Here is an 8,094-nt window from a genome sequence, read left to right as displayed (position 1 = left end):
TTCTTCTTCTTCTTCTTCTTCTTCTTCTTCTTCTTCTTCTTCTTCTTCTTCTTCTTCTTCTTTGGCTTGTGACTATTTCCTTTTTGGTATTATCCTTCCTTTTAATCCTTTCCTCTCTTGTTTCTGTGTTGAGTTTGAGATCTTTTTACACCAATTTATTTGCATGTATGCATGCGTGTGTGTGTGTGTGTGTGTGTTCAACTTTCTTTTTATCCATTTCAGATAAGTGGGATAAATCTAATACTCTCTCTACTTCTTTTCATTTGTCTGTTTCTATGTACCCTAGTTATGAGAAATAGCGAGTTCCATTTCTTTCTTCCCTTTTTTTTTTACATAAGTGTATTCCCTTTTTTACATTATTTTCTTCTCCATTTCATAAAACCTTCAGAACAGAACCAATAATCCATCTCAAAGTCTCTTTCCCTCATCTTCCTTATTTAACTTATTTACTACCCTTGAACAGTCTGTGCTTGCAGTTGTTAAGGATTTAAGTTTTACTTTAATATTACATTGATTTATTCATTTCTCCAGATTCAGCTCCTAGTTTGATTTCATGTTGAGCTTTATTTTCTAATCTGGATTCGTTCTGAGTCTACACTCTGCCTCCTACTTCACTTTTTAGGATGGTAGGCCCTGCTTAGAGGCACCAAGGGTTTCTTGGGTTCTTGCTTTGACCTTCATCTCCTTGGATCTTTAAGTTTCCGGATACTAGATCTATAAAATTTTCTCTTTAGTCTCAAGAGAGAATATTTGTGACTTCTGTTTCCTAGGCCAGAATTGTCTTTGTCTGATCACTGTACCACTGAATTGATTTAAGGTTGTTACTGTTCACCAGTGCTTCCAAGGTACTCTCCTTCAGGCTTTCTAGATAACCTGAGGCCTTCAGGGGAGTCTTCAGCTCTTGGCATTTTCAGACACAGAGTCCTATAAGCTATTTATGCCTAGTGTCTGGTCTTGTTAATGAAGTATAAAGAATTACATAGGAAAAGTGAAGAGAAAGAATAGGATGAAAACTTTTCTTTTTTTCATGTTGTGCCCGGTCATTCTCCAGAGCAATTTGAATAGACTAGAGGGCAAAAGATACAATTTGGCAGCTGCACCTCATGTAATGAACCAGACAACACTGGATTACCAAGACAATCAAACCAAGCTTGAGCAACTATAGTTGAATGAATCATAGTAATGAATCTTAGAATATCACAAAGTGGACTGCCTACACCTCTAACAATTCTAGTTCCCAGCAACTCAACAGGACCCAGCCATGAGAAAAGAAACAAAATTTTCATTAAAAACAGCACATTGGTACTGGTTCTGTGGGAATAGGGTCAGAGAAGGGGAGGGCTCTTTTCCTATTATCTTTGGACTGCTGGATAACTTTTTTTGTGTAGTTTTAGAGTAGAAGATATCACTGTGGTTACTCATATTTCTTGATTATTATACAGTTTTGTGAGAACATCAGGTTTTTACTGGAGTATGTGCTGGAAAACTGGGCAATTTGCCTCTTATTCAAGTAGCCATGTCTGCATGAAGTTCTCACAATAATAATTTGATTAGTCTGTCTACCTTGCATCTCTCCCCATTGCAATTATTCTTCCACTTGCTGCCAAACCAAATTTTTTTCCTAAAATGCAAGTCTGAATAATTCAATTTCTTCCCCATGTCATTAATAATTTCTAGTGGCTTCCTGTCACCTCTAGAATCAAAGAAAATCAACTCTTTATTGGTAGTCATAACTTTTTACAACTTGACTGCAATTTGTGTTATATTTTTATTATACGTAATTCTCCTTTATCCATCTAGGTCAAGTGGATATTAAGGATGACAATGTGTGTGTGTGTGTGTGTGTGTGGGTATATATATATTGGTGTATTTCGATAGTGGATAGAGCACCAAACTTGGAGTTAGAAAGACCCCAGTTCAAATTCTTCCTGAGATACTGACTACCTATATGATATTGGATAAGTCATTTAACTCTTGTTAGCTTCAGTTACCTCTTATGTAAAATAGAGAACATGCCTCATAAGCATTATTGTTATGGGTCAGATAAGATAAAATATGTAAATGGATTTCAAAATGCTGAAGTCCTGTATGAATGTTAGCTATTATTATTAAGTATTATGGCATGTGTGTCTCTCTTTTATCTTTGTGGCTTTATTACCCTACAGAATGCCTGATACATAGTAGGTCCTTCATAGTTGTTTGTTGATTGACCACTTGATTGATTTCAACTTTAGTTGCAAACAATAAATATTAGTTGGTAGACTTTGTGTCATTTATTAGTCGTCCCATCATACCTGAACACATGACTTGTGTATTAGCTTTTTGAATTTTCCATCTTATCTATAAATATTCTTCACTGAACAGGGATTCACCAACTATAATGCACTGGCCTGGGGCCTGTTACTGATACTGTCATTCATATTGGCACATATGGATATGATTAATAACTCTTTGGACTGTGGGATCCTGCTTCATCCTTAGATAGTCCATATCCATTCTCTATGGAAAATGTTTCATGTATCTTATATGAATCCAGAGATTCAGAGGTTTTTCTCTTTACCTCTCGCTTTTGTGACAAATTCTTCACTAACTTTTTGACTGAAACTTTGATGATCTCTCTTTTTGGTATCACTTACTTCTTGTCTTTCTTGAGGGGATTTTTTCTATCTAGTTATAAAACTTTTTATTTGTCCAATAGTATACAATCTCCTAAAAGGCCAGGATAATCTTATTTTTTATATTTGTATCCAAAAATTTAATAGAGTGTTTGGCACATAGTGGATGTTGTTAAGTGTTTGTGGGTTGATTGATTAAAATACTCATACATGCTGGACATTTGGAGGTGTTTGATTGAATTCAATGATCATGAAGGAAACTTCCTAAAATTATCCACAGAACAGAGAAGTGGGTTGAGAACACTGAGGACATTAATGCTAATCAATTCCTAGCCAAGAATCCCCTTCACAACATACTGGATAAGTGAGCTGATGACTTTTGCTTAACAACCCTTATTGATAGGGAAAATGATGCTCTCTGAGACTGATAAACCTACATTTGTACGATTCTATTGATTCTAATATTAAATGACTAAAATGTATAGTATTCCTTCATTTGGAATAATAATAATGATAATCACTTGTAGTCTTATTACACATTAATTTTTCAGGATAAAATGTGAGAATATCTATAAAACACCACAAAATTACTAATTCATTATTATAATTCCAATTGAAAGAATACTATCTTTTTTTTAGTAATTTACATTTGGAATTGTCACTATCAGAAAGTACCATTATGCTCCTGAATAAAAGTGTTCAAGCAAAGTCTTAATGCAAATTTTCATTTCTGGGGTCAGGAAAACTCTTATTTGTGAGTTTAAATCAGGCCTGAGACACTTAACCCTGTTTGCCACAGTTTCTTAATCTGTGAAATGAGCTGGAGAAGGAAATGGCAATATAGCCCAATATATTGGAGTCAAATATCTCCACCAAAGAAATACCAAATGTGGTCATAGAGTCAGACAAGAGTGAAAATGACTGAACAACAATAACAAATTTCCCTTTCCCATTGGGTACTATTTATTTCTTCCATCAAATCATTAATTTATCAAAACCAATGCTCTCTCTGTCTTTCTAAGTTTAAGGACAGAATTTTTCTCCTTTTGTCCATGAGATCTACCCTATTTATGTAGTTGATTTTGATTATCTACCCATTAAAATAATTTTATCTTGGATTTAATATAAATGGCTTACCATGGAGTGATATTTCATATAATGCTTCTAATCCAATGTCTCTGTATAATACATGTTTCTCTATTAGAATATTTATGCTACTTCCTTTTTTCTTTTTTTATTTAAATATTTATTTTTAGTTTTCAAAATTCACTTCCACAAGATTTTGAGTTCCAAATTTTTTCCCCATCTCGCCCTTCCCTCCACCTCAAGATGGCATGCATTCTAAATACCCCTATCTCTAATCTGTTTTCCCTTCTATCACTACCTCCTTTCTCTTATCCCTTCCCCTTCTATTTTCTGATGGGGCAGGATAGATTTACATACCCCATTGCTTTTATATCTTATTTCCCAGTTGCCTGTAAAAATATTTTTAACATTTGTTTTTAAAACTTTGTGGTCCAAATTCTCTCCCTTCCTCCCTAACCACTCTCATCGAGAAGGCAAGCAACTAAATGTAGGTTATACATGTGTAGTCATACAAAACACTTCCATAGTACTTATGTTGTGAAAAACTAAGTATATTTACCTTCAACCTATCCCATCCACTGTTTATTTATTCTCTCTTTTGACCCTGTCCTTCCTCAAAAGTGTTTGCTTCTCCCCTCCCCTCCTCCTCCTCCTTCCCCCGAGCCCAGCCAGGCCAGCCTCCCAGGGGCCGGGCATAAAGCGGGGGGAGGCAGCCCAGCCTGCTGGACAGGCGATGATGCCGAACTTCTGAGCGGCCCCGAACTGCACGCGGAAGAGCACGCAGTTGGACCTGGCCTTCTTCAGGTTCCCGCTGGCCCAGGTCCAATACCAAAAGTGGGTGGAGAATTGGAGAAGAGCTGACTTAGAAGATAAAACACCTAATCAACTCAATAAGCATTATCGGCTTTGTGCCAAACACTTCGAGACATCTATGATCTGTAAGACTAACCCTTATAGAACAGTTCTCCGAGATAATGCTGTGTCAACAATATTTGATCTTACAATTCATCTGAACAATCCACACAGTAGGCATAGAAAATGAATAAAGGAGTTGAGTGAAGATGAAATCCAGTCACTGAAGGAGTGAAAAATTGATGAGACTTCTGAACAAGAACAAACCAATCAAGAAACAAATAACAGTACTAGTGCTCAAAATGCCGTTGCAGAAGGAGGAGGAGAACTGGATGAGGAAGTCTTACCTTTAACACTAGAAGAGAAGGAAAACAAAGATTACCTTAAACCTTTGTTTGAAATCTTGATCCTTAAGGGTAAACAAAATATACCCTTAGATGGACATGAAACTGATGAAATTCCAGAAGACATATTTATGACAGATAACTTCCAAACTCTGCTTGAGTGTAGAATTAATGCTGTTGATGAGGTTTTGTGGAAACGCTTTGAGACAACAGCAGTCAACATGTTGTTCTGCTCTAAAACCCAGCAAAAGTAAATACTGGAGATCTGTGAGAGCTGCATCTGAGAAGAGATGCTCAGGGAAGTCCAGGACTCTCACTTCTTTTCCATTGTTACAGATGATGTAGTGGAGATAGCTGGAGAAGAGCACTTACTAGTGTCAGTCAGGTTTGTGGATGACTCTCATAACTTGAGAGAAGAATTTATAGATTTTCTTCCTTATGAAGCCGATGCTGAAATTTTGGCTGTTAAGTTTCATACTACTATTACTGAAAAATGGGGCCTGAATATTGGGTACTGTCAGGGCCAGGCCTACATTGTCTCTAGTGGGTTTTCTTCAAAGATGAAAGTTGTGGCCATGAGACTTTCGGAGAAATACCCCCAAGCCATTTACACCCTCGGCTCATCCTGTGCCTTAAACACATGGTTGGCAAAATCCATTCCTGTGGTGGGAGTATCTGTTGCCTTAGGAATAATTGAAGAAGTTTGTTCTTTTTTCCATCTGTCACCACAGTTGCTGGTGAAACTTAATAGTGTTATCTCTGTCCTCTTTCAGAATAGTGAGGAGAAGGGTAATGAGCTAAAGAAGATTTGCCGTTCTCAATGGACAGGCAGGCATGATGCTTTTGAGATTTTAGTGGATGTTTTACAAGCACTTGTTTTGTGTTTAGATAATATAAACAGCGACACAACTGTTAGATGGGATAACTTTATTGCCGGCCAAGCGTTTGTACTTGGTAGTGCATTAGTAGATTTCAATTTCATTGTTACTACTGTGGTTCTAAAAAACATACTCTTTTACAAGAGCCTTTGGGAAGAATCTCCAGGGTCAGACCTCTGATGTCTTCTTTGCAGCCAGCAGTTTGACAGCAGTGTTGCATTCTTTAAATGAAGTGATGGAAAATACTGAAGTTTATCATGAATTTTTGTTTGAGGAAGCCACAAATTTGGCAACTAAACTAGATATAGAAATTAAACTTCCTTGAAAGTTTCACAGGTCTCAGCAAGCTAACCTGAAACCTGAAGTGACATCTGAAACCTACTACAAAGAGGTACTTAGTGCCCCAACTGTGGAGCACATCATGCAGGAGCTAAAGGATTTCTTCTCTGAGCAGCACCTCAGAACAGTGAAATGTTTGTCTTTAGTACCCTCTGTCATGGGACAGCTGAAATTTAATACATTGGAGGAACACCATGCTGATATGTACAAAAATGACCTTCCTAATCCAGACACTCTTTCTGCAGAACTCCATTGTTGGAGAATCAAATGGACACACAGAGAAAAAGATATCGAGCGTCCAGCAACAATTTATGAAGCCCTGCATGTGCCAGACATCAAATTTTTTCCTAATGTTTATGCACTGCTTGAAGTCCTCTGCATACTCCCAGTGATGAAGGTTGAGAATGAGAGGTATGAAAATGGTCAAAAACATCTTAAGTCATACCTGAGGGATACTTTGACAGCTCACCAGTCAAGTAACTTGGCTTTGCTTAACATAAATTTTGATATAAAACATGACTTAGATTTAATGTTGGATACTTACATCAAACTCTACACAAGTAAATTGGATCTCCAAGAAGAAGTTCTTCCCATAAGTAATTCAGAGATAACTGAAAATACTTAAGGAAATTGACTAAAATAGGTTTTCTCCCTTAATTTACATATTGGAGATTGGGAGAGAAGTCCTGAGATATTGATAGGTCACTTAATCATTGAAGATAAGTTTGCCTTTGGGTCTCCATTTGGACACATTAGCCACTGTTAATCTCTATGTTAAACTGCTATTGCTGAACTAAAATTCTTTGAAAATTGATCTTCCAAAATGTAGAAATACAACATTTCATTTCTTTGTGATTTCTGCTGGTAGCTACCTCTCTGGAGATACTTTTAATTAACTTCATTCTGCACATATAATTTGTGATTACCAGGGATCGGACTATCAGGTTTTGGATTTCTTAGTTATTGTTAAAAGAAAAGTATTGGGAGGAGAAGTGAGGAAAAAATTTTAGTTAAAATGAAGCTCATTACTGACCACTGACTCATGTTTTTTTTTTAAATGTTGTACCATTGACAGTAAAAAGATATGTTGAAGATGAGTTTCTCAAACCTTGACCTCATATACATTTTCATGTCGACTCTGACGTCATGAAGTAAATGTAAATGAATGAGTTCACTTAAAATTTAAGTGATAAAGCCAATGTTGTTCTTCATAAATGAGTGATTGTTGTGGTTTACATTCCACAATAACTGTTTCATGAACTTTTCACTGTTATACATCAAGCATTCTGTTCTATGAACTGGAAGCCAATCTCACAAACACACATACACACACACACACACACACACACACACACACAAAACAAAAAACAAAACTGATCTTGTTTGTGTTTATTCTGCCTTTTTCCATGCCTCATCTTTACTTGTGAACCTAGACTGGAGAACTTGCAAATTAGGATTTTGTGGTTTATCTAGGCATGAGTAAAGAGGAAAATATTACTGTTATTTTTGGTGTGGAAAAACAATTTTTGTATAGTTTGTTTCATTCTAAATAAAATGTGAATTTTCTTTAATGTTCAAAAAAAAGTTTGATTCTGATTACTCCCTACCTCAATCTTCCCTCCTATCTTTCACCTCCCTTATCCCCTTCCCCCCTATTTTCCTGTAGGGTAAGATAGATTTCCATACCTAGTTGAGTGCGTATGTTATTCCCTCCTTAAGTCAAATCCCATGAGAATAAGATTCAGTCATTTCCTCTCATCTTCCCCCACTTCCCCTCCACTTAAAAGCTTTTTCTTGTCTGTTTTATATGAGATAATTTACCCCATTCTACCTCTCACTTTCTCCTCCCAATATAATCCTGTCTCACCCCTTAATTTTATTCTCCTGATATCATACCTTCATCTTCAACTCACCCTGTACCCTTTATCTATCTATCTATCTATCTATCTATCTATCTATCTATCTATCTATCTATCTATC

General features: G+C 36.3%; 1 pseudogene; it reads left to right on the top strand.

The window, feature by feature from the left end:
• Nucleotides 1-4,437: 4,437 nt before the first annotated feature.
• Nucleotides 4,438-8,094, top strand: part of LOC114032221 — a 5,423-nt pseudogene continuing 1,766 nt past the window's right edge.

Source organism: Vombatus ursinus, unplaced genomic scaffold, assembly GCF_900497805.2.
Source record: "Vombatus ursinus unplaced genomic scaffold, bare-nosed wombat genome assembly UNPS02015408.1, whole genome shotgun sequence".
NCBI classification, from domain to species: Eukaryota; Metazoa; Chordata; class Mammalia; order Diprotodontia; family Vombatidae; genus Vombatus; species Vombatus ursinus.
This window is presented reverse-complemented; position numbering and strand designations above follow the sequence as displayed.